Source organism: Callorhinus ursinus, unplaced genomic scaffold (genome assembly GCF_003265705.2).
Source record: "Callorhinus ursinus isolate GAN/ISIS: 27379988/994484 unplaced genomic scaffold, GSC_fseal_2.0 scaffold43, whole genome shotgun sequence".
Lineage (NCBI taxonomy): Eukaryota > Metazoa > Chordata > Mammalia > Carnivora > Otariidae > Callorhinus > Callorhinus ursinus.
The window spans coordinates 10,971,083-10,998,747 of record NW_027397105.1 but is presented as its reverse complement, the minus strand read 5'-3'; the positions used below and the strand labels follow the sequence as shown (position 1 = coordinate 10,998,747).

The following is a 27,665-nucleotide window of genomic DNA, read 5'->3' as shown; positions in this document are numbered from 1 at the left end:
AGATTTCCAGCAACCACCAGAGGCTAGATGAGGTATAGAACAGATGTTTCCTCAGAGCCTCCAGAAGGAGCCAACCCTATCACCACCTTGATTTTGGACTTCTGGCCTCCAGAACTGTGAGAGAATAAATTTCTGTCATTTTAAGCCTCCCAGTCTGTGGTTCTTTGTTATAGAAGCCCAAGGAAACTAATATAGGGTATAACTTCCCTCTCAGAGCCATGACTTCTAACCCCAATCCCACCATAGACCATAAGAAGAGAGTAGGGCCGGGTACTCTCATACCCCACTGATTAGAGAACAGACTCATAAAGATACAGATAAATAAATAGAAATGTATAGAAAGAGTGAACATTTTTGATATACTTTTTTTTTAAATGCACAAATACAGTTTAGAAGATTATATTATATGCATAGTTCTTCAACTTGTTTTTTAAGGCATGTTAAGCTTTAGAGATCTATTCAGGTAACTAAGTATATAGCAATGCCATCATTTTTAATTTTCACAGGATATAAAGCCACGTGATATAATGAATGGCAGTAATTTATTTAAATGTTTCCAGTTGGTGGGCATATAGAGTATTTCTTCTGCTTTTGCTGCTATAAACAAATAAGCATGAATAATCTTTCCATGCCTCTTTGTAGATATGTATTAATTTTTCTCCAGAAGAGGTACCTAAATATACAATAAATGTATTGGTTCTAGTGACAAAAATATTTTTCATTTGAAATAAACAGATTTCCCTAAAAAATGTTTTATTTGTTTATGTTCAATTTTATGTGTCAATTAACTAGGCCACAGTGTGTCCAGATATTTGGTGAAACATTCTTCTGGGCCTCTCTATGCAGGGATTTCTGGATGAGATGAAATCTGAGTTGGTAGACTGAGTAAAGCAGATTGTCCTCCCCAGTGTGGGTGGACCTCATCCAATCAGTTGAAGGCCTGAATAGAACAAAAAGATGGAGTAAGGGAGAATTTGCTCTATTTATCTGCCTGTTTCTGCACTGAGACATTGGTTTTCTCCTGCATTCAGACTTGGACTTGGACTGGAGTAACTGATTATCAGGCCTTTGGACTTGGACTGTTACTACACACCAGCTCCCCTGGGTCTCCAACCTTCTGACTGCAGGTCTTGGGAATTCTCAGTCTCCATGACCATGGGATCCAATCTCTTTATTCAAATGCAGAAGTTCTGAAACAGGAAGCTCCTTCTTGTAAAGTTAGAACTTGTGATATAGGGCTTTCTTTGATTACCCTACCCCTACACTGCAGATTTAGAACTACAAGGTACCTGACAAAATAGCACCAGCCTGAGTTGAACACAGTCCCTCACTTTTCCTAACCCAGGAAACACCTCTCAGTGGAAACTGTTTGAAAATCACAAACATGGGGCGCCTGGGTGGCTCAGTCATTGGGCGTCTGCCTTCGGCTCAGGTCATGATCCCGGAGTCCTGGGATCGAGCCCCGCATTGGGCTCCCTGCTCTGTGGGAGGCCTGCTTCTCCCTCTCCCACTTCCTCTGCTTGTGTTCCCTCTCTCCCTGTGTCTCTGTCAAATAAATAAAATCTTAAAAAAAAAAAAAAAGAAAATCACAAACATGGATGGAAACATTTTACATTATGTCTTTCTTGCGAGTGGCCCAATCAAAAGGGAGAGGCAAAACAGATGATGTTGGTGGTCTTAAAGTTCATTGTCCAAATGCAGGTGTGGTGCCATAGGACTGAGAGAGGCCTGGGAGGGAATGGTTTTGACTCATCTGCCCTGGGCTGTGGGCATGCTGGGCTAGGAGCAGGCTTTTGTCCTTCATCTTCAAATTCCATGATCTGTTCTCACGCCTCCACCTGCTTCCCATGGGAAATCCTCAGTCCTATCCCACACATCCATGGCATTATCTTAGTCAAATGATTTCATTTGCCTTGTCACCCCTAAAAAAAAGGAAGATGAATAAACATGAATGAGCCCCACAAATGGCACCCCATACTGACCTTACAGTAGCCCCGTGTCAGGCTCATGCTGTCGTCGTCTTTAGAGACGGTGAGAGTGAAGGAATTTAAATAAGACACACTCGAGACCCACATGAAGGCTAGCACCAGGTGGGGACTCAAATTCAGATAATGCAGCTCCAAAGCAACTTGATTATTCCCGCGATGTGAGCATTATGTACTCCAGTTCATTTTACTTCCTGGAAACTTTAGATGGATTGTGGGGGGTGGGGAGGAGCTGTGGGTCAGCTACAGTGAGCCACACTTGAGGAGAGAAAACTGTAAACGTTACCACTTTCCTGTCTTACCAACCTCGCAGCGATTCCTTCATGGAAACCACTTTTGGGGACCTACAGTGTTCAGGTTCTCCAGTATAACATACCTTGCAGTTTTTATTTATTCTTTAATTATTTACTCTGTTGGGATGGTGTTCACTATCACAGTAGCAGCTAATGCAGTAATTTTCAAGAACAAACCGCACAAGACTCCACACCCCTCAGCAAGAGTCAGGCTCTGACATCTATCTTCTCGTTTCCTGCATTCTTAGATTTTCTTCCTAACGTTTTTCTTGCGAGCTCACCTGTGCCCTCATGGGCAATAGACCATGATAAATTTGCTGATAAATGTAACAATAAACTGGGGGACATCTCCTGAGCTGCTGGACAGGGGCAGAGAGTTTGTGCAACGGAAGAGGGAGGAGTCCGGACAGGCTGAGAAGACTTCTGAGGATGGAGTCACGTGGCGGGGGGGGGTGGACTATGGAACATCACAGACGTCCCATTGTGACTCATGTGGAGCCTTAGCTGTGATTGGTCAGATGGGCACAGGGCTGGGATAAAAGGCCAGAGCTCTGCACACACCTCAGCCTGAGAGTCCATGCAGCGGGGTGTTCTTTGTCTCAGCTTCTACGGGACCCTTCCTCCCCACAGCCTTAGTACCCACTCAGGGCCCCTTTCCCAGTCTCCTGGGTTTTAGGTATAGACTCAGGTCTCCCCCTTACCATCCACATCTACCTTCACTATCCTGCGGCAGCTATAAAAGAAAAAAGAAAAGGCAGAAAGACACCAAACTGAGCTCCATTGGTCTGCAGAGGGAAAAACGAAAATCTGGAATCTTGTAGAGCTGTAACAAAGGGAAGCCCATCACCAGAATGATCAACGTCTTGAGCTCATTGAGCCTCATCAATATCATGCGAAATCCCAGGGTTTTAAAATGTAAAACCTTGGAAGAAAACTCAGAGTCCTAATGAGCACATCATCAGAAGTTCTGCATCTGCAAAAGAAAGAGTCATGCTGGGTACTCACTTCATGTAGGGTATTTTCTCCACCCAAGTGATGAATGAACCTGAGTCCACAGTAATGGCTTATTCATGAGACAGAGCCAGCACAAAGCCTTTCCCGTCCCGTGATATTAATCATTACCCAACCAGGCACACTTAGTGAGCAGTGCATCCTTCAGATGGCCATATCCCTCCTCCTTGTGTCTGGTGGCTTCTCTCTGATCAGGTAAGGCCTCTGAGTCTACAAAGACCACCACCGTTATGATTGTCTTCAACTGTGCGTAAGTTCTGCCTATTCTAGAACTTCATATTCATGGAATCATACAGTATGTGCTGTGTTGGGTAAGGCTTCCTTCTCTCAGCATAGCACTGTTGCCTGTATTAGGAGCATGTCCTTTTTATTGCTGAGCAGTGTTCCATTCTCCTATTGCTGGAAATCCGGGATGTTTCCAGTTAAAGGATACTATGAATAAAGCTGCCTTGAATATCCTGGTACATGTCTTTTGGTGGAGTTATCATAGCATTTGGAGGCCAAATACTTTTCATCATTTATGGGGAGTGTAAGGACCAGTGGAAGACCTTGCCCGGGGTCACATAACAAGGCTGGGCACATCCAGGAGAGCTGTCTCTGACATCAATGGTCCTCCTGACACTGTTGGGATGGAGTCAGGGTTGTTGGACCTTCTTACCCCATCATCTCAGGTTCCCCATATCCATTTACAACCTTGAGATTAGCTCCCAAGCTTCTGGGGGTGACAAAGGGGGACTGGTTTTCCTGTTTCCCCTTTAGCCTGGCTCAGGCTATGAGGAGGTCAGAAACAGGCAAGGAGATCGAATTTCTCATTCACTGTGTGAATGTCCCTTCCCCTCCCAGCTTCATCCTGTGCCAGTAAAGGAGATTGGCTCCATTCTGGGGCTCATTATGGGCCCAGAGTCACCCCTGCATATAACTCCAGATGGGACCCTATATGTTGCTTCCCTTGTCAACCTAAAACTGTCAGGAGGTGGGCGCTTGGGTGGCTCAGATGGTTAAGCATCTGCCTTCGTCATGATCCTGGGGTCCTCGGATGGAGTCCAGCGTTGGACTCCCTGCTCAGTGGGGAACCTGCTTCTCCCTCTGCCTCTGCCTCTCTCTGTCTCTCATGAATAAATATAATCTTTAAATAAATAAGTAAAATTATCAGGAGGCAATAATTAAGCAAGAGCATTTATATGGGATCAAAGAATTGCTATTTGGGGTACACAGACATGGGTAGCTACCCAAATAGAGTCCCATTAGAAAGCAAAAGTCAAGTTTTTAAAGTAAAAAGGGAATGCTTGTATATGTTGTTTACAAAGAACTTTTGATTGGTGTTGGTGGAAGAAAGCTAATCTTTACTGAATATAATGGGTTGCTATAAAATCAATACATGTAGTCTCTTACTGTAGCGATTTGCAGGTGGTCATGTTGAGTCCTTGGAATATTTTCAGTTTGGCCCCGTTCGAAAGTTCATGGTTCCGCTGGTGAGACCATACCTAAAGCCCATCTCCTTAATGGCCTCCAGCTTCATTTTAGAGCCCCTTGACATTAGTGACCCCATTTCACTTCACCTTTCTTACTCCCAGTGCCCAACTCCCATGATGGTCAGTGTTTTAAAATGTACCCAAGATGTTAGTTTGATTCAGGTATGGTGAGGCCAACAGATTAGAAGATGATTGCTATATGCGGGCGTCTGGTGGCTCAGATGGTTGAGCGTCTGCCTTCGGCTCGGGTTATGATCTCCAGGTCCTGGGATCGAGCTCCACGTGGGGCTCCCAGCTTAGCGGGGAGTCTGCTTCTCCCCCGGCCTCTGCCCCTGCTTGTGTGCTCTCAAATGAATAAATAAACTCTTTAAAAAAAATGATTGCTATTGAAAGACAGTTCAGTTACAGTTCCCAAAAGGAGGGGGCATGCCACACAGAGCCACATGGGGAGGCACCCAGGCCAGTCAGGAGGTGAAAGGAGCAAGGGGAAAGTGTGAACAAAAGCCTTTAGTTTTTGCTGGAAGGATTGGGTGAAGGTAGGGGAAACAGCCTTAGGATTGGCTAGTTTGAATAATTGCGGTGGCTCTGGGTGGGGCTGTCCCCAGTTGTCTAGTTCATGGCCCTGGGGTGACTTAAGGCAGGGGGATAGTGTCCCAAACTGCCAGAGCCTGAAAAAAAAAAAGGTGCTGGGCCTTGCTTTGCAGATCAAAGGTGTGCTTAAAGGCACATCATTTACTATCTCTAGGAATTAGCCGACTCTGGAGGGGCAGTCCCTTCCAGGTCCACAAGGCCACCAGGATATCAAAGCATCATAAAATACAGAAAATTTAAAACATGATTAATACAGTCAGGGAAGGGGCAGGATGCCTTGGTTGACACTACAGCCTTCTTGGAATATTCTTCCAGAGTCCTGCTCTGTCCGACCAACTGTTTGACAGAAGTGAGTCCTGGGACATACTCAGAGCTGGGTTCCTGTCCCAGGGCTGTCCCTCGGGCTTTGGGGAGAAAAAGCAGTTTGTGTGTCTATATGTACAAGTGTCTGTGTGTACTTTGTGTGTGCACATTCTCAGCTAATTCCTGTTATTTATTATCTACATGGTCTAAGCTTTGTGAGGGTCATTTTTATACAGTGTGTGTTCAGTAAGACGCCAGTTGAATATTTCTAACTAGACCCAGGAGGCCGGGGGACCCCTTCCATCCTGGGTGCCCCTGCCCTGTCCCTCCACCCCCATGGGAATCTGCAGCGATACTCTTAGGGGGAGGGAGACACAAAGCTGCTACTTTGGCAGGTCATGTTGCAGGGACCCCAAAGGGGAAAAAAAAATCTTTCCTGTGTGAACTGTGGCCACAGGAATGGGGCAGAGTGATGGGGAGCAGAGCCAACAAGCCCATTAACTTCTTAGCAGCATCTCACGCAGACGCCCCCTCGTCTCTCCTCTGCCTCTCCCAGACTTCAGTTCCAACGATCAGACACGTCAAAGAATTTCAGAGAGAATCTGTAGAGACCTGCCTTGAACTGTTTGCAGCTTTCCAGAGAACAGTCACTTGGCTGGAGACTGAGTTAGGGTATGGGGCTGGAGGGTCTGGAGGAAAATTATAATGGCACTTTTTTTTCAGCAAAAAAGAAATTTTCTCAATGCCTCAATTAGTTAAAACCAAAAAAACCCAAACAGCTCCATACTGAAGTGAGGAAATCCCTAACGGGCTCCTCTAAGGCTGGGGTGCTTCAGCCACATATGATGCCCCCCAGCAGGACTGGACAGGGTGGGTGCCAGGGCAAGCGAGGAGCAGACTCCACCCACCCAGGGCTCTGTGGACGCTCTGGAATGGTTGCCGTTATTGAGCCCGGCAATGCAGGGAGACAGGGTTCATTCCTTTTGTCTGATTTCAATCATCTCGACAACCCAGGAAAATCTTCAGACTCGTATGATGATGGAAGCCCCCCCCGCCCGCCCCAATCCTAGCAAATCTGTGGACTCCAGAAAGTCTGAGTCAGATGTGACCTCACACACCATCCATGCAAAATTTCCACTCTACAGATGGAGAACCTGTGGCGTGAGGCATGGTGGTCCAAGATCAGACTACAGTTCAGGATTTGGGAACAGAAACAAAAGCATGGTTGTACATCGGATGTCCGCCCCCTGTTACAAATCCTGTACAAGTCCAGGGGCATAAAATCTTTCTTACCCTTAGAACTTTATTTGGTGGCTTCCTTGCTTGGGCTCACCCAAGGGGAATGCCAGAAGTTGCAGACTTCCCTGCCTGAGGCTTTGGGCTGCTCTACGCATTTGGGTCCCCAGTTCAGGGTCTGCAATAATTGGCATAGGATTTTTTTCTTCTGTGCCTGGAGTGCCCCCTGATGGCTAATTCGGTAACAACCCACCTCTAAGGTCAATGAAAGACACGACATTGTCATGAAGGTCCTGCACCACTCCTATTTGGGAACGTCCCCTCCCTCATCAGTGTACACCCGGGGAAAGCGTGTATCAGTAAAATGTTCCATGAGGATGAACGTTTTTGTTTATCTTGTTTAGGGTAGTGGTCTCCATACCCATCCCAGTGTCTATTCCAGTGCATTATAGATGATGAATAAATCAAGTGCCCACTCTGCATATGAACTTCTCTCTTGTGACGAATTCTCGAGATGCTTCGATCAACATTTATGAACGACTTTTTGTGCAATATACCATATGAGAGTCATGGAGACACAAACAAACAAACAAACAAAACCCCACCCCACTATTCTTGTCCCAATAGTTATCATTTACTGCTCAAGACAAGCCAAAAGTCTATAGAAGTGCAGCTTACATGGCAAGGACAAGAGAAGGTGTAAGCAAAGGCGTAGGGCACAGAGTGTCAACCATGCCACTAGGGGTGTCCTCCTGGGGGAGACGGTGTGCGAGCTGAGGCTGATGGAGAAGTGGAATTTCAGAAGTGGAGGAGGGAAGGATTCCAGGGGAAGGGCAAGCGCGAGGCAATGCCTTCCTCCGTCTCCCTCCTTGTCCTTACATTCTGCCTCCTCCTTCCTCTCTGTCCCGGGGGCTGAATCCTTGGATTCCTGACATTTCGCCTCTCCTGGAGGCCTCGGTGGCCAGTCCTGCCTGACCCGCCGGTCCTTCCCTCCCTGGCTGCATCCATCTCTTGGAAGCTTCTTCCCACCCAGACACCCCTCACACCCCAGTCGTGAACTGAGCACTGACTGGCGGTTAGAATCCTGCAGCGACCAGCCCTGAAGATGGACTCAGGAAGCCAAGACTTTACTGGGACATCAGCAAGAGGGGGGACCCAAGGGAATGTCACTCAGCCTGTGACCTGAGAAAGAAAACTCATATAGGATTTAAGGACCACGTTAAACTTTGTTCATAGAAACTTATTCTAGGAGGACTGATAGGAGGAAATGAGTTGAATCTGGGCTGCTGGGGCAGGAAGGAGGCAGAGAAGAAGTAAACTGATCTTTGAGGACCATGGAGAGAGGTCTCATAAGTCGAATTCTGGAAGACAGGGACAGTGGAGGGAAGGCGGGAGTGCTTTACCTAAGTCTATGGGACACTGTGACGGGTGTAGCAGAACTGTACGGGTTCCATGTCAGGTCACAGCTTTAAAGAGACTGTTCATATGCCATACACAAGTCAATGGTTTTTAATATTTCCGGAGTGGTGCGACCATCACCAGAATCAATTCTAGAACATTTTCTTCACCTCAAAAAGAAACCCTGTAAACTTTACTGCCCCTGAATTTCCCACCTCCACTGCCGCCCTGGGCATCACAAATCTCCTTTCTATTTCTGTATATTTGCCTATTCTGGCAGTCCTTTGTGACCACCTCCTTTGCTTTGCCCGATGTTTTCGGGGTTCATCCATGTTGCAGCATGGATCAGGACTTTACTCCTCTTTTTATGGTTGAATAATATTCTGTAACATTCCATTGTATGGATATACCGTATTTTCTTTTTTAAAAGATTTTATTTATTTTGAAAGAGGATGTGTGAGTAGGGGGAGGGGCAGAGGGAGAGAATCCCAAGTAGACTCCGCGCTGAGCATGGTGCCTGATGTGGGGCTCCATCTCACAACCCTGGGATCATCACCTGAGCCAAAATCAAGAGTTGGATGCTTAACCAACTGAGCCACCCAGGCACCCCATGGATATGCCATATGTTCTTGACCCATTCATCAGTTGATAAGCATTTGGGCTGTTTCTACCTTTTACTTGTCATGAAAAATGGTGCTGTAAACATTCATGTACAAGTTTTGTGTAGATATATGTCTTTATGTTTCTTGGATATATACCTAAGTGGAATTGCTGGGTCAAATGGTAATGCTATGCTTAATTTTGGGGAACTGTAGACTGTTTTCCAAAGGGTCTGCATCACTTTACTCAAATAAAAAAATGAGAGTGTGAATTTTTCAATGTTTCTCTATTTTTGCCAACACTTTTTTTTTTAATTTACTTTTTTAATTATAGTCATCCTACTGGGTATGAAGTGATATCTCAGTGTGGTTTGGATTTTCATCTCTCTGATGACAATTGAAGTTGAGCCTCTTTTCTGTGCTTTAGACCATTTGTATATCTTCTTTGGGGGGAAATATCCATTCAGATCATTGAAACATTTTTTAATTGGGTTGTCTTTTTACTATTGAGTTGAAAGTGTTCTTTATATATTCTGGATACAAGTTCCTTGTCAGATATAGGATTTGCAAATACGTCCTTTCTTTATATGGGTTGCCTTTTCACTGTGTTTTAATTGAAGTATAGTTGACGTACAATGTTATATTACTTTCAGGTGTACAGCATAGTGATTCGACAATTCTATACAGTACACAGTGCTCCCCACCATAAGTGTAGTTACCATGTCACCATAACAGAGGTTTTTATTTTAATGGAGAAATCATAATTTATTTAACTAGTAATTTTTTTTAAAGATTTTATTTATTTAGTAGAGAAAGAAAGAGTACAAACAGGCGGAGGGGCAGGCAGAGGGAGAGGGAGAAGCAGACTCCCCGCTGAGCAAGGACCCGGATGCGGGACTCGATCCCAGGACGCTGGGATCATGACCTGAGCCGAAAGCAGACACTTAACCAACTGAGCCACCCAGGCACCCCTGACTATTAATCTTTTAATGAGTGTTTGGGTTGTTGGCCATTAACACTCTGCCTCAATACACATCGTTTGCTAACATCTCTGCAGGTCAATTCCTGACAATGCACTTACTGGGTTTAAGTAATTTATTTTATTTTTTTATTTGAATTCAAGTTAGTTAACATATAGTGTATTATTAGTATCAGGGGTAGAATTTAGTGATTCATCAGTTGTGTATAACACCCAGTGCTCATTACCTGATAATGTCTATCACCATGTACCCCATCCCCCCACCATAGTTACTACAATGTTATTGATTATATTCCCTCTGCTGTACTTGTCATCCCTCTGACTTTTTTATTTTATCATTGGAAGATTGTTATTTTATCATTGAAGATCTTAATCCCCTTCACTGATTTTGCCCATCCACTAACTACCCTCCTCATGAGCAACCACCAGTTTGTTCTTTGTATTTAGGATACGGTGTGTTCATTTGTTTTGTTTTTTAGATTCCACATATAAGTGAAATCACATGGTATTTGCCTTTGTCTGACTTATTTCACTTAGCATAGCCTCTAGGTCCATCTACGTTGTCATGAATGGCAAGACTTCATTCCTTTTTATGGCTAAGTTACATATATATATATTTTTCCCCCTTATCTGTCATCTATTGATGGATACTTAGGGTGTTACCGTGTCTTGGCTCTTGTAAATAACACTGCAATAAACATACAGATGAATATATCTTTTTGAATTAGTGTTTTCATTTACTTTGTGGAAATACCCAGCAATGGCATTACTAGATTGTATGGTATTTCTATTTTTAATTTTTTTGAGGCACCTCCCTACTGTTTTCCACAGTGGCTGCACCCATTTACATTCTTACCAACAGAGCGTGAGGGTTTCTTTTTTCCACATCCTTGCCAACACTTGTTTTCTTACCTTTTTGAGACTAGCCATTCTGACTCATGTGAGGCGATTTCTCATTGTAGTTTTGATTTGAGTTTCCTTCATGATCAGTGTGTTCAGCATCTTTTCACATGTCTGTTGACCATCTATGTCTTCAGAAAAATTTCTGTTCAGGTCTTCTGCCCATTTTTACTCAGATTATTTGGGGGTTTTTGGTGTCGGTTGTATGAGTTATTTATATATTTTGGACATTAGCTCTTTATCAGATATATCATTTGCAAAAACCTTCTCCCATTCAGTAGGTTGCATTTTGATTTTGTTGATGGTTTTGCTTGCTGTGCAAAAGCTTTCTCAGTTTGAGGTAGTCCCAATGGTTTATTTTTGCTTTTGTTTCCTTTGCCTGAAGAGGACCAACCCAGATAAAGTTGCTAAGGTCAATGTCCAACAGATTACTGCCTATTCTGTCTTTGAGGAGTTTTATGGTTTCAAGTCTTATATTTAGGTCTTTAATCCACTTTGAGTCTATTTTGTGTGTGGTGTAAGAAAGTGGTCCAGTTTCATTCTTTTGCATATAGCTGTCCAGTTTTCCCAACACCATTGTATATTCTTGTCTCCGTTTTACAATAGATTAATTGACCATATAAGCGTAGGTTTATTTATGAGCTCTCTATTCTGTTCCATTGATCTATATGTCTATATTTGTGGCAGCACCATACTGTTTTGACTACTGCAGCTTTGTAATATATCTTGAAACCCGGGATTGTGATGCCTCCAGCTTTGTTCTTTCTCAAGATTGCTTTAGCTATTCAGGGTCTTTTGTGGTTCCATACAAATTTTACAATTATTTGTTTTAATTCTATGAAAAAATTGGTATTTTGATAAGGATTGCATTGAACCTGTAGATTGCTTTGGGTAGTATGGATAATTTAACAATATTGATTCTTCTAATCCATGAGCATACTATATCTTTCCATTTGTTTGTATCATTTTCACTTTTTTTCATCAATGTCTTATAGTTTTGAGAATACAGGTCTTTCATCTCCTTGGTTAAATTTATTCCTAGGTATTTTCTCTTTTTTGGTTCAATTGCAAATGGGATTGTTTTCTCTTTCTCTCTTTTTTTTTTTTTTAAGATTTTATTTATTTATTTGTCAGAGAGACTGAGCAAGCAGGGGGAGTGGCAGGCAGAGGGAGAAGCAGGCTCCCCGCCAAGAAAGGAGCTCAACTTGGGACTCGATCCCAGGACTCCAGGACCACGACCTGAGCCAAAGGTAGACGCCCAACAAACTGAACCACCCAGGCGTCCCAGTGGGATTGTTTTCTTAATTTCTCTTTCTGCTATTTTGTTATTAGTGTACAGAAATGCAACAGATTTTTGTATATTAATTTTGTATCTTGCAACTTTACTGAATTCATTTATTAGTTCTAATAGGGTTTTTTTTTTTTGGTGAGTCTTTAGGGGTTTTCTACATATACTATCATGTTATCTGCAAGCAGTGACATTTTTACTTCATCACTACCAATTTGGATGGCTTTTATTCCTTTTTCTTGTCTGATTGTTGTGGCTAGGACTTCCAGTACCATGTTGAATAAAAGTGTGAGAGTGGACATCCCTGTCTTGGTCCTGACTGTCTTTAGCCTTTCTTGTGGAGCAGGTCTACTAGTGGTAAGCTATTCAGCTTTTATCTGCAAATGTCTTAATTTCTCTTTCATTTTTAAAGACTAGTTTTGGGGGATATAGAATTCTTGGTTGACTTTTTAAGATCTCAGCACTGAAATATGTCATCTGCTTTCTGGCTTCCATTGTTTCTGAAGAGATATTAGCTATTAATTTTATTAAAGATCCCTTGTATAAGTTGCTTCTCTCTTGTTAGTTTCAAGATTCTCTATCTTTTGTTTTTGACAATTTGACTTTAATATGTCATATGAGTTTATCCTATTTGGGTTTTTTTTTTGAATGTGTAGATTCGTGTCTTCCACCAGATTTGGGACATTCTTGGGTAATAATTCTTCATCTTTGTGCTCCTTTCTTGCTCTCCTCTCCCTCTGGAATTTCTATTGGTATGCATGGTATCTTAAGTTCTGTTAATTTTTCTCTATTCTTCTCTCTTTCTACTCCTCAAATTAGATAATACCAACTTGCTTATCTTCACTGATTCTTCTGCCTCCTCAGGTCTGTTGGACTCCTTTAGTGAATTTTTTTTTCTTTTAGATTTTTTTTTTAATTTATTTGACACAGAGAGCACAAGCAGAGGGAGAGAGGGGGAGAAGCAGGCTTCCTGCTGAGCAAGGAGCCCGATGTGGGACTTGGGATCATGACCCGGGCCGAAGGCAGCCGTTTAACCGACTGAGCCACCCAGGCGTCCCTCCTTTAGTGAATTTTTTTAAAAGATTTTATTTTATTATTTGAGAGAGCACAAGAGGGGACGGGTCAGAGGGAGAAGCAGACTCCCCGCTGAGCAGGGAGCCTGATGCGGGACTCGATCCCGGGACTCCAGGATCATGACCCGAGCCGAAGGCAGTCGCCCAACCGACTGAGCCACCCAGGCGCCCCCTCCTTTAGTGAATTTTTAATTTAGTTGTACTTCTCATCACCAGAATTTGTTTGGTTTCTTTTATAATTCTGTTTATTGATGCTCTCTATTTGGTGAGACATTTCTCTGGTGTCCTTAATCCTGTGTCCATGGTTTCCTCTCTCTCTTTGGAAGCTGGTTTAAAGTGTTTGTTTAATAAGTATGCCTGGGCTTCCCAAGAGAGTCTTTATTCATTCTCCCTTTCCAGTGAATTGTCCTTATGTTCTTGTTTCTTTACATGCCTCATAATTTTTTGTTGAAAACTAGATCTTTTGAAGATTAAAATGTGGCAACACTGGAAAATAACTCTCCCACCTCCCTGGGGCTTGTTGTTGCTGTTTGTTGTGGGTTGTGGCTATTTGCTTGCTTAGTGACTTAAAAAAAAAAACTAATCTTGTAAAAACTGAATTCACTGTCATGTGACCATTAGCTTAGTGGTCAGCTAGTGTTTTTAACTGTCCTTAAGTATCTGGAACCAAAGAAGGAAAAAAGAGAGAGAAAAGAGACAAAGAATATAAAGAAAAAGAATGCAGTTACTGTAAACCACCCCCCCTCGCCCCATTCATATGTTGAAATCCTAGGCCCAGTATCTCAGAATGTGACCACATTTGGAGACAGGGTCTCTAAAAAGGTAACTGCATTAAAGTGAGATCATTAGGTGAGACTTAATTCAATATGATGGGTGTCCTTTTAAGAAGAGGCAATGAGGACATAGACACACAGAGGAAAGACCATGTGAAGGCACAGGGAGGAAGCAGCCATCTACAAGCCAAGGAGAGAAGCCTCAGATGAAATGAAACCTGATGACATCTTCATCTTGGACTTTGAGGCTCCAGAATTGTGAGAAAATCAATTTCTGTTAATAAGCCACCCAGTCTGTGGTACTTTGTTATGGCAGCCCTAGAAAACATACGCAATCATTACTATTTGTTTCTTTTGTTGGAAATACTGAAGGAGGTTGTTTTTTTTTTTTTAAGATTTTATTTATTTATTTGAGAGAGAGAATGGGAGACAGAGAGCACGAGAGGGAAGAGGGTCAGGGGGAGAAGCAGACTCCCCGCCGAGCAGGAAGCCCGATGTGGGACTCGATCCCGGGACTCCAGGATCATGACCTGAGCCGAAGGCAGTCGCTTAACCAACTGAGCCACCCAGGCGCCCCAATACTGAAGGAGTTTTGATATTTGTGTGGGGCTATGCCAACTAGTTACCTGGAGTTAGCAATGGGCAAAAGTTTAGCCTGTCTGAAAATAACCCAGGCCTTCTGATCAGCTGGCTTCCTCCCACAAGGATATTGATAATGAAGACGGTACAAACTGGAAGGATTTTGGAGACCCTCTATTCCTGTAGTTCACAACACTGCAGATTGGAATCATTTCAGAAGTTATTTTCTTCTTCTTTTTTTTAAAGATTTTATTTATTCCCTTTAGAGATAGATGGAGAAAGTGAGAGAGGGAGCACAAGCAGGGGAAGCAGAGGGAGAGGGACAAGCAGACTTCATGCTGAGCACAAAGCCTGCCATGGGGCTTGATCCCATGACCCTGAGATCAGGACCTGAACCGAAACCAAGAGTCGGATGCTTAACTGCCTCCAGAAATTATTTTCTTTTTCTTTTAAAGATTTTATTTGACAGAGAGAGAGAGTGAGAGGGAACATAAGCGGGGGAGGGAGGGGGAATAGGAGAGGGAGAAACAGGCTTCCCACAGAGCAGGGAGCCGGACGCGGGGCTCGATCCCAGGACCCTGGGATCATGACCTGAGCCAAAGGCAGACGCTTAACGACTGAGCCACCCAGGCGCCCCTCAGAAATTATTTTCTAAAAGCCTATCTTCATCCCCATAAAATCATAAAATCGTTAGATTGTTATTTTAATGGTCTGGAGTTAGTCGAGGAAAACTCCCCTAATGTGAGTTTGCTTGAAGGACAGGTTGAAAAGTCAAAAGATGGAGGAAGGCACAACTTCGGTTCAGGCTAGAGGGCCAGGAAAACAGGAGGTTTAGTGGAGGTGCATGGAGACTGGCTGGCATGGTGGGGCACAGAAGTGTTGGGGAGCAGTGGAGGTAAAGCTGGGTCAGGAGGGAGAGACCAGGCAATGACTATGAAAAACAAGCAGAGAAATCAAGGCTTATAAATGTGTTTGAGTCTTGGACCGGAATCAGTGGGACCTTGGAAGCCACTTGAACCTGGAGGGGTGCTGTCAGAGGTGGGTTGAGAATGTGGCCTCGGGGGAGGGGGGCAGGCTTGGTCACGGGTCATCAGATGGACTGAAGGCTGAGATTTGGAGTAAAGAAAAGGCCACAGAGTTCCCAGCACTCAAATGAGTTGTGGGAAATATGTGCTTTGTTAAATAGAATTGAAAACACAAAGAGGAGATCTGGTTCCTGCTACACTGATGAACAGCAGAGGCTGCTGGCTCTGTCCATGAAATTTGTCCCTGACAAAAACTGTAGTGGAAAACATGGAACCAGGAACCAGCAGACCCACGTTATGAGAAACCTCTGGAAGGTTTGGCCAGTGGTGTGTGCATGTTTGTGTGTATGTGGAGTTGGGGGGTAAGTGGGTTGTCTGCAGCCTGGGGCACAGGGAGACTCCAACTATAAGAAGAACAAGTAGTGTTTTCAGCTCTGCTCTGGGCTTTCCTCAACCATTGCCCTTGGACAGTCACTGTTGGTCCCGCACCCTAACAGCAGGAATCCGTAGCAAAGGTCCAGGCTGCTGATGTGGGTGTTATCAAAGGTGACATCCAAGCAGCACAAACACCCTGCTGAGTGAGGAACTGGGGACTGACATTCCAAGGTAATCATGACTCCCCTCTTTTCTCCAGGCCTCCAGGACCAGTGGACTCCAGTGTAATCCCAATGCTGCCCTTCTTGGATGCTTGGAGGTGAAGCCCTGACCTGAAGAGTTTATTGGAGTCTAAGGCTCCAAATGTGAGTGACCACAGACAGGCTTAGTGTGCTGTGTGCTCTCAGTCCAAAAGCTCCAATTCCTTGACCTCTCCATTGCTGGACATAGACCGGGGTTTGGCTACCATCCCCTCTCGATACTCTGCCAAAGGAAATGATCTCCCAGGGTGAGGGAGGAAAGATGAGCTTAGGGTAAAGAGCAGAACGACTTCCTTGAAAGAGAAATAATCATTGTTCACCATAAGGCATGGGGAGAAGAAATCTTAGAATGGATGGATCAAAAATACAAAATGGGTATGCAAATATACTAAAGCACACGAGGCAGATATTAACAATGTGAAAGGGGGAAAATCACTGAAAAGAAGAAAGATGAATTATTAGGTAAGAAAAATATGATACTGTTAATATTTGCTGTGGTTTATTATTTATACAGCATTGAGTTCAACAATGAATCCATGCTTCTTTATATTTTATTCTTAGCACTTTTCTGTATCTGTTTTTATATGTGCTTTTTTGTCTGTGTTCATGTATACATTTATCTCTAACTTAATTTCTACTCCCATCAGATTAAAAATGAACAAGAGTAATTGAGGAAGAACAATGAGAAAAATGTATGAATTGGGGCTCCTTTCTGACTTCCTATGTTTGCAAGGGATAAGGGTAAGTTTCCTTCAGTGATAGTACAGATATAAATCATTATCAGTAATCAACAAGATGCTCTGTATGATCCTTATTTTTTTTTAAAGATTTTATTTATTTGTGAGAGAGAGAATGAGAGACAGAGAGCATGAGAGGGAGGAGGGTTAGAGGGAGAAGCAGACTCTGTGCTGAGCAGGGAGCCCGATGTGGGACTCGATCCTGGGACTCCAGGATTATGACCTGAGCCGAAGGCAGTCGCCTAACCAACTGAGCCACCCAGGCGCCCTCTGTATGATCCTTTTTATTCTTTATTTCTTTTCAATTTTTACCAAATTACTGATGCAGAGTATAAAAAGCAAATTAATTTATAACGTTTTTGTGACAAACAATGTCTACCCGCTTCCCCTCTCTCCTCCCCCAGTGTTACCCACACCCAACTTTTTGGGCAGATTTCTTTTGGATACATATCTCCACATTTCTAAATGACATGCATGCATTTTGCTCTATTTCATCCATCCCACACACGCAACCACTTTCATCAGCCTTCTCCTTCCCAATATAATTTGGTGTGGGTAACATTTCTGAGACCAAGGAAATGCTGCCATATTGTTTTGTGCTTGATCTGGTCTCTCTCTTTCATAGAGAGGATGTGTGGTGATCCATCTCATATTGAGGAGTGGGAATGTGGAGCTGACTGGAAGCTTTGAATACGTAAGGCTTTCAGCAAATTCCACTCTGGTGTGTTCTGTCTGGGCCGCTTGCTTGAGGATCCTGATGTTATCCTGATAATTATATGAATATCACCCCTAGGATATATTGGGAAGTTAACACCAGAATCAAGCTTAATAATCCATTTTAGACTCGGTATCTGTTGTTTAAGTTAACTCTTACAGAAGAGTGCTCAAATCATGGGGATTCCTTTTCACAAGAAATAGGAACTTAACTAAAAAGAATGAATAATTCAAAGTAGAATTAAGTAAAGGAGTTAAGAACAGCTCTTAAGTTATAGACAGATGGGTTTGAGTTTGAATCCCACCCTGGTATCTAGTTGCTAAAAGACATTTTACTATAGATGAATGGATAAAGATGTGGTCTGTATATACAATGGAATAATACTCAGCCATAAAAAAAAAGAAAGAAATCTTACCATTGGCAAGATGTGGACGGAACTAGACGGTATTATGCTAAGTGAAATAAGTCAATCAGAGAAAGACAATTATCATATGATTTCACTCATATGTGGAATTTAAGAAACAAAACAGAGGATCATAGGGGAAGGGAGAGACAAATAAAACAAGATGAATCAGAGAGGGAGACAAAAACCATAAGAGACTCTTAACTATAGGAAACAAACTGAGGGTTACTGGAGAGGAAAGGGGTGGGGGTTGGGGTAACTGGGTGATGGGCATTAAGGAGGGCACTTGATGTAATGAGCAGTGGATGTTATATACAACTGATAAATCACTGAACTCTACCTTTGAAACTAATAATACACTATATATTAATTAACTGAATTTAAATACTTTTTTAAAAGACATTTTATAGATGGTTTTGATGAATTGAGGAATGTTCCCTCTATCCCTATACTCTGAAGAGTTTTAATCAGGAATGGATATTGTATGCCCACAGTGAATATCATTATCAATGGAGAGCTTTTCCTTAAGATCAGGAACACAACAGGGATGCCCACTCTCACCACTATTGTTCAACATAGTACTAGAAGTCCTAGCTTCAGCAATCAGACAGCAAAAAGAAATAAAAGGCATCCAAACTGGCAAAGAAAAAGTCAAACTCTCCCTCTTCACAGATGACAGGATACTTTATATGGAAAACCCAAAAGACTCCCCCCAACATTACTAGAATTCATACAGCAATTCAGCAATGTGGCAGGATACAAAATCAATGCACAGAAATCAGTTGCTTTTCTATATACTAACAATGTAACTATAGAAAGAGAAATTAAGGAATCAATTCTATTCACAATAGCAACAAAAACCATAAGATACCTGGGAATAAACCTAACTAAAGAGGTAAAGGATCTAGAAACTATAGAAACACTTATGAAAGAAATTGAGGAAAACACAAAAAGATGAAAAAATATTCCATGCTCATGGATTGGAAGAATAAACACTGTTAAATTGTCTATCCTCCCCAGAGCAATTTACACTTCCAATGCCATCCCTATTAAAATACCATTGGGTCACGTTCTGCATGGAGCACTGGGTGTTATGCACAAGCAATGAATCATGGAACACTACATCAAAAACTAATGATGTGGGCGCCTGGGTGGCTCAGTTGGTTAAGTGACTGCCTTCGGCTCAAGTCATGATCCTGGAGTCCCGGGATCGAGTCCCGCATCGGGCTCCCCGCTCAGCAGGGAGTCTGCTTCTCCCTCTGACCCTCCTCCCTCTCGTGCTCTCTCTCATTCTCTCTCTCTCAAATAAATAAATAAAATCTTTTAAAAAAAAAACTAATGACGTAATGTATGGTGATTAAGAAAACAATAAAAAATTAAAAAAAAAACAAGCAGAGCAGGAAAAGCTCTTTACTTCCCTCTCAACTGCCTAAAAAGAATTTAGATAGAGGACCTGCTCCAGGATGAGAGCTATCATCATAGATAACTACATTATAATATGAACTAGGTATCATAGACAGGGAGGAGTCTAGCAAGTCCTTTATATCCCATGGTTTCAGAATGTCCCCGCAAACATTTGTTTACCAATCGTTTACTATTTCACCTTCCTGTGAATCACATCCTTTCCCTTTGAAGTCCCAGACCCCTACCCCTTCTCCTTAGTTCAGAATGACATATATACCTCATTTTACCTGTCTTTGGAATTTCATGTCTGTGTGGATTCCTTGCATGTGTGAAATTAAATTTGATTTTCTCCTGTAAAAAAAAACCACCATTGGCATTCTTCAAAGAGCTGGTACAAAAAAACCTAAAATTTGTATGGAACCAGAAAAGACCCCAAATCACCAAGGGAAGGATGAAAAAGAAAAACAAAGCTGGGAGGCATCACGTTGCCTGACTTCAAGCTCTATTACAATCTGTGATCACCAAGACAGCATGGTATTGGCACAAAAAGAGACACATAGACCAATGGAACAGAATAGAGACTCCAGAAATGAACCCTCAACTCTATGGTCAACTAATCTTTGACAAATCAGGAAAAAATATCCAATGGGAAAAAGACAGTCTCTTCAATAGTGGTGCTGGGAAAATTGGACAGCTACATATAGAAGAATGAAACTGGACCATTCCCTTACACCATACACAAAGATAAACTCAAAATGGATGAAAGACTTCAATGTGAGACAGGAATCCATCAAAATCCTAGAGGAGAACATAGGCAGTAACCTCTTTGACACCAGCCACAGTAACTTCTTTCAAGACACGTCTCTAAAGGCAAGTGAAACAAAAGCAAAAATGAACTTTGGGGACTTCATCAAGATAAAAAGTTTCTGCACAGCAAAGGAAACAGTCAACAAAAGTAAGAGGCAGCCCACGGAATGGGAGAAGATATTTGCCAATGACCTTACAGATAAAGGGCTGATATCCAAGATCTATAAAGAACTTCTCAAACTCAACACTCAAAAAACTAATAACCCAGTCAAAAAATGGGCAGAAGACATGAACAGACACTTCTCCAAAAAAGACATACAAATGGCTAACAGACACATGAAAAAATGCTCAACATCACTAGCCATCAGGGAAATACAAATCAAAACCACAGTGAGATACCACCTTATACCAGTCAGAATGGCAAAAATTAACAAAACAGGAAACAACAAATGTTGGCAAGGATGTGGAGAAAGGGGAACCCTCTTACACTGTTGGTGGAAATGCAAGTTGGTACAGCCACTCTTGAAAACAGTATGAAAGTTCCTCAAGATGTTAAGAATAGAGCTACCAGGGCGCCCGGGTGGCTCAGTTGTTAAGCGTCTGCCTTCAGCTCAGGTCATGATCCCAGGGTCCTGGGATCGAGCCCCACATTGGGCTCTCTGCTCAGTGGGAAGCCTGCTTCTCTCTCTCCCACTCCTGCTTGTGTTTCCTCTCTTGCTATGTCTCTCTCTGTCAAATAAATAAAATTAAAAAATAAAAGAAAAAAAGAAGAGCGCTACCCTACAACCCAGCAATTGCACTACTAGGTATTTACCCCAAAGATACAGACGTAGTGAAAAGAAGGGGCATCTGCGCCCCAAATGTTCATAGCAATGTCCACGATAGCCAAACCGTGGAAGGAGCTGAGATGCCCTTCACCAGATGAATGGATAAAGAAGATGTGGTCTATATACACAATGGAATATTATTCAGCCATCAGAAATGATGAATACCCACCATTTGCATCAACACGGATGGACCTGGAGGGGATTATGTTAAGTGAAGTAAGTCAAACAGGAAGACAATTATCATATGGTTTCACTCATATGTGGAACATAAGCAACAGCACGGAGGACCAGAGGGGAAAGGGAGGGAAATCCAAAGGGGGAGAAATCAGAGAGGGAGATGAACCATGAGAGATTATGGACCCTGAGAAACAATGTGGGGGTTTCAGAGGGGATGAGGGTGGGGGGAGGGGGTAACAGGGTGATGGCAATTGAGGAGGGCACATGCTGTGATGAGCACTGGGTGTTATACTTAACTAATGAATCACTGAACACTATATCAAAAACTAATTATGTACTATACAGTGGCTAACTGAACATAATAAAAATAAAATAAAAAGACATTTTACTATATGTTATTGGTTGAATTGTGTCCCTCTTAAAATTCATATGTTGGAGTCCTAACCAACTGTATTGGAGATAGGGCCTTTAAAGAGGTAATTAAGTTAAAGTGAATCATATGGGTGGACTTGAATCCAACATGACTGGTGTTCTTATAAGAAGAGATTAAGTAGCATATACAGAGGATGTAAAGACACAGGAGAAGGTGGCCCTCTACCAGCCAAGGAGAGAGGTCCTCCAAGAAACCAATCCTGTTGACACCTTGACCTTGGAGTTTTACCCTCCAGAATGGCAAGGAAATGCATTTCTGTTGTTCAAGCCACCCAGTCTGTGGTACTTTGTTATGGCAGCCCTAGAAAATTGATACACTATATATATTCAACTATCACCTACTGATAGGGCTTTTGTGAGGGAAAATTAAGTAAATTAAATGCGATGCTTCAAATCAAGCACCTATATTGTACCTAACATTTGACAAGAATTCAATAAAAATATTAATGCACATCATGCAAATGCTCATATTTCACAAGGTCAGCAGCACCCTTTCACCATAGAATTCATTGTTAGAAAAACCAGAATTGTATCAAAATTGGTGGGAAATGGACTAGAATAGGGAAGGGACGTGTTTTCCTAGTTTCTCTCCCCACTCTCCATCACCCTCACTGGAAAAAGAAACAAGTGAAGAATTCCTGTCATCGCTGAACATATTACTCAAGAAAATATATTGTCTAGGGGCGCCTGGGTGGCTCAGTTGTTAAGCGTCTGCCTTTGGCTCAGGTCATGATCCCAGGGTCCTGAGATCGAGCTCCACATCGGGCTCCCTGCTTGGCAGGAAGCCTGCTTCTCCCTCTCCCACTCCCCCTGCTTGTGTTCCCTCTCTCGCTGTGTCTCTCTCTGTCAAATAAATAAATAAAATCTTTAAAAAAAAGAAAAGAAAATGTATTGTCTTTAAAAGGATAGCTTAAAATAAAGCACAATTATTTGAGAGTTTGAATACAGAAATACAACCTCTAAGGAAATAAGCAAGAATCACAGACATACAAAAATGACTGGAGTAGATCTTGAGAATGTGAATAGATTTTCTAACTCATGTGGTAAGGTGAATAATGGCCATCCAAATATATCCACATCTAATCCTTAGGCCCTGTGAATATGTCACCCTACATGGCAAAAGGGACTTTGTAGGTGTGGTTAAGTTAAGGATCTTGAGAAGGGGAAGTTATTGGGGATTATCTGGGTGGAGACACACCATCTAGGACATACCACCCCAAAGCAAGAAGAATGGAGTGATGTGAAGAAGGAACCACAAACCAAGGAAAGCAGAGGCCTCTAGAATCTGGAAAAGATCAGGACACCGATTGTCCCCTGGAAGCTCCAAAAGGAATGCAGCAGGTAAGTAAAGAAATAGAGAACATAACACAATAAACCAAGCAGATCTCAAAGACATATAGAGAACACTACAGCAGCATACAATCTTCTCAAGTGCTCATGTGACTTTCTCCAGGATAGACTATATGTTAAGCCACAGACTAAGTCCCAATAGGCTTTAAAATATATCAAACCATGGGTCTTCTCCAAACACAACAGGATGAAGTTAAGAATCAAACATAAGGAAAACTGTGAATCACAATTCACAAATTTGTGGAAATTAAACAACATGCTCTTAAACAACCAATGGATCAAACAAGAAATCATAAGGGAAATTAGAAAAAACTCAGATAAAATGAAAACACATCATATAAAATTTGTAGGATGCAGTGAAAACTGCTAAGGGCTAAACTTAGAGCTATAAATGTTTATCTCACAAGAGAAGAAAAATCTCGGGCGCCTGGGTGGCTCAGATGGTTAAGCATCTGCCTTCAGCTCAGGTCATGATCCCGAGGTCCTGGGATCGAGTCCCGCATCGGGCTCCCTGCTCCTTGGGAGCCTGTTTCTCCCTCTGCTTCTCTCTCTCTCTCCCCCCCTCTGTCTCTCATGAATAAATAAATAAAATCTTAGAAAAAAATTTAAAAAAAAAAAAGAGAAGAAAAATCTTCAATTAACAACCTAACTTTACAACTTAAGAAACTAGAAAAAAAGGGGCACCTGGGTGGTTCAGTTGGTTAAGTGGCTACCTTCAGCTCAGGTTATGATCCTGGGGTCCTGGGATCAAGCCCTGCATCAGGCTCTCTGCTTGGTGGGAAGCCTGCTTCTCCCTCTCCCTCTGCTGCTCCCCCGGCTGTGCTCTCTCTCAAATAAATAATAAAATCTTTTTAAAAAAACTGAAAAAACTAAACATAAACCTGTCAGATGGAAGGAAATAAGATTTGGACAGAGATAGAGAATAGAAAATAGAGAAATCAATGAAATCAAAAGTTGGTTCTTTGAAAAGATTGACAAAATTGACAAACTGTTAGCTAGATTTACTTAAAAAACAAAATTCAGAGATGAATGTGGGGACATGACTACCAATTCTACAGAAATAAAACGTATAATAAGAGTAGTATGAATAACTGTTTACCAACAAATTGGATAGCCTACATGAGATGGAAAAATTGCTAGTTAACAAAATCTACCAACACTGAATCAGGAAAAAAAAAAAAGAAAATCTGAATAGATTATAGCTAGTAAGGAGATTAAATCAAATTAAAAATCTTCCAACAGGGGCGTCTGGGTGGCTCAGTTGGTTAAGCGACTGCCTTCGGCTCAGGTCATGATCCTGGAGTCCTGGGATGGAGTCCCTTATCGGGCTCCCTGCTCGGCAGGGAGTCTGCTTCTCCCTCTGACCCTCTTCCCTCTCATGCCCTCTGTCTCTCATTCTCTCTCTCAAATAAATAAATAAAATCTTTAAAAAAAAAAAATCTTCCAACAAAGAAAAGTCCAGGACCTGATGGCTTCACTGGTGAATTCTACCAAACATTTAAAGAACTTACACCAAACCTTCTCAAACTCTTAAAAAATTGAAGAGGAGGGAACACAGCCTAATTCATTCCATGAGGCCAGCATTATCCTGATACCAAAGCCAAAGATACTATAAGAAAACAACAGACCAATATCTCTTATGAACATTGATGTAAAAATCCTCAATGAAATACTTACAAACTGAATTCAGCAGTATATCTAAAATATTTTTTTAAAAGATTTTATTTATTTGACAGAGAGAGACACAGTGAGAGAGGGAACACAAGCAGGGGGAGTGGGAGAGGGAGAAGCAGGCTTCCCGCCGAGCAGGGAGCCCGATGTGGGGCTCGATCCCAGGTCCCTGGGATCATGACCCGAGCCGAAGGCAGACACTTACCCACTGAGCCACCCAGGCGCCCCAGTATATCTAAAATATTATACAACATGTCCAAATGGAGTTTATTCCTGGAATGCAGGAATGGTTCAACATACAAAAATCATTCAGTGTAATATGCCACATTAACAGAATAAAGGAGTAAAAACCCATGATCATCTCAATTGAGGCAGAATAAGATCTGAGGAATTCAAAACTCTTTCAACATAATAAAAGCCATATATAAAAACCCACAGTGGACATACTCAATGATGAAAGACTGAAAGCATTTCATCTAAGATCAGGAACAAGGCAAGGACACCCGCTCACTCCACTTCTATTCAACATAATACTAGCCAAAGCAGTTGGGCAAGAAAAAGAAATAAGCTCCTTCAAATTGGAAAGGAAGAAGTAAAACTATCTCTGTTTACAGGTGACATCATCTTAGATGTTGAAAATCCAAAAGAGGGGTGCCTGGGTGGCTCAATCGTTAAGCATCTGCTTTCAGCTCGGGTCATGATCCCAGGGCCCTGGAATCGAGCCCTGCATCAGGCTCCCTGCTCAGCGGGAAGCCTGCTTCTTCTCCCTTTCCCACTCCCCCTGCCTGTGTTCCATTTCTCGCTGTGTCTCTCTCTGTTAAATAAAATCTTTAAAAAAAAAATCCAAAAGAATCCACACAAACTTAGAATAAATGAATTCAGCAAAGTAATAGCATACAAAATCAACACACAAAAATCAATTGCATTTCTATACCCTAACGATGAACACTCCCAAAAGTTAATTAAAACAATTCCATTTACAATAGCAGCAAAAAGAGGGCACTTGGTTGGCTCAGTCAGTTAAGCGTCTACCTTCAGCTCAGGTCATGACCCCAGGAATCCTGAATCCAGCTCCCTGCTCAGCAGGGAGCCTGCTTCTCCCTTTCCCACTCCCCCTGCCTGTGCTCTCACTCGCTCTCAAAATAAATAAATAAAGTCTTATAAAAAATAGCAGCAGGACCATCTGGGTGGCTCAGTCATTAAGCGTCTGCCTTCAGCTCAGGTCATGATCCCAGGGTCCTGGGATTGAGCCCCACATCAGGCTCAGGCTCCCTGCTCCGCGGGAAGCCCGGTTCTCCCTCTCCCACTCCCCCTGCTTGTGTTCCCTCTCTCGCTGTGTCTCTCTCTGTCAAATAAATAAATAAAATCTTTAAAAGAAAATAGCAGCAAAAAGAATACAATATTTACATATAAACTTAACCAAGAAGGAAAAAGATTTGTACACTGAAAACTGTAAATCATTGTTGAAAGAAATGAAAGAAGACACACAAGGGGTACCTGGGTGGCTCAGTTGGTTAAGCGTCTGACTCTTGGTTTCAGCTCAGGTCATGAACTCAGGGTCCTGAGATGGAGCCCCAGGTCGAGCTGGCACTAAGATGGGAGTCTACCTGTCCCTCTCCCTTCCCTTTTGCCCCTCCCCCCCACTCTCTCTCAAATAAAATCTTTTCTTTTTAATAAACTCTTTTTTAAAAAAGACACAAAAATGGAAAGACAACTCATGTTCATGGATTGAAAAACAATATTGTCAAGATGTCAATACTATTTATAACCACAATATAGATAGGACAGCATAGCTGTAATGTCAGATCTTTCTTTTTTTTTTAATGAGAAGACAAAAATCTCAGGCAAAGAAGCCCTTTCAAGAGAATTTACCTAATACAAAAGAATTATTTAAAAGAAATTAGCACAAGATCTACACAAAGAAACTATGAGTAAAAACAAAGTTTGTCTGGAACACTCACGAAAACAATGGGTCAGAGTGAATGAAAACTCTGATCAAAACTTGGCATCGAAATATTTAACTTAATGAAGCCATTGCCTCTGTGAACAGGAGACAAATACACCGATCCCAGGGCTCAGGCAGAAGGCAAGACAAAGGTGAAATAAACTTGAGCTGCCAACCAATGGAAATGGTTTCACATGAGAGTAGGAAATGGACTGAGGGGTCTGGGGATGCTGTTTTCTTAAATTCTAGAACTATTTAGCCTTTTAAACTCTGTGGATGTAGAAAACAAAGAGTCTGTCTGCTGCTCCTCCCTACTCCCCAGCACGCAACGCTTACTTGTCCACACTGCTCATACTCCTGGCCTGGAGCTCTCCTCCTATACACCTGCCTGCTCCTTTCTAGGAAAACACTACAAGGTCTTGCTTGAACGAGCCCTTCTTGCTCCTGGTGTCTTCTCCCAGCTCTGCTGCCCCGGGGGTCACGTCACATCTGCCTTCACATGCACGTCTGCTCCCTCAATCCCTCCAGCTCAATCCCTGGTTCCCCAGTTGCTGCTGCCTCTTGAGGGTTGCAGGCCCTCGCACCACAGCTCACGCGTCTTGGACCCCCAGGCTGCCCCTCCCAGGGCCTGTCCCCACTTGGGCCCCCATTTCTCCGTGTTTCAGTTCATTTCTGATCGCCTTATTTGCAGGAGCTAGGGCTGGGGGAGCGGGGCTGTGGGGACCATCGCCGCGCTGAGATTGGTGTACTGTCTCCATGGAGACCTCCCCGCAAGCCCTGGGCGGGGCTTGGGAAGGGGCGTGGTCAGAGCTCCGCGAGGCTGTCGCGGAGGTCCCCACTCCGCACCGGGACTCGCGGATTCGGGTCAGCGCCCGGGTTCCCGTTCAACCTGCGCCCTGGGCCTCGTGGAAGCAGCAGGCCCGTGGCAGGCAGCGGGGCGCCGGTAAACCGGGCTCGAGGAGTTTTCCTCCCTGCGGTGGCCTAACGACCGGCCGGTGATTGACATCGGATTCTGAACGGATGGAGGACGGGCGGGATAGGGTGAGAGGGAGGCACC

The 27,665-nt window shown here is 42.9% G+C and overlaps 1 long non-coding RNA gene across 1 annotated transcript; it reads right to left on the bottom strand.

The window, feature by feature from the left end:
- Positions 1-1,595: 1,595 nt before the first annotated feature.
- LOC112817019 (uncharacterized) lies at positions 1,596-2,692 on the bottom strand. Its single transcript, XR_003206294.2, has 2 exons — positions 2,560-2,692; positions 1,596-1,922 (listed from the first exon to the last, which is right to left on the bottom strand). It is a non-coding gene; the product is annotated as an uncharacterized lncRNA (long non-coding RNA).
- Between the last annotated feature and the right edge of the window lie 24,973 nt (positions 2,693-27,665).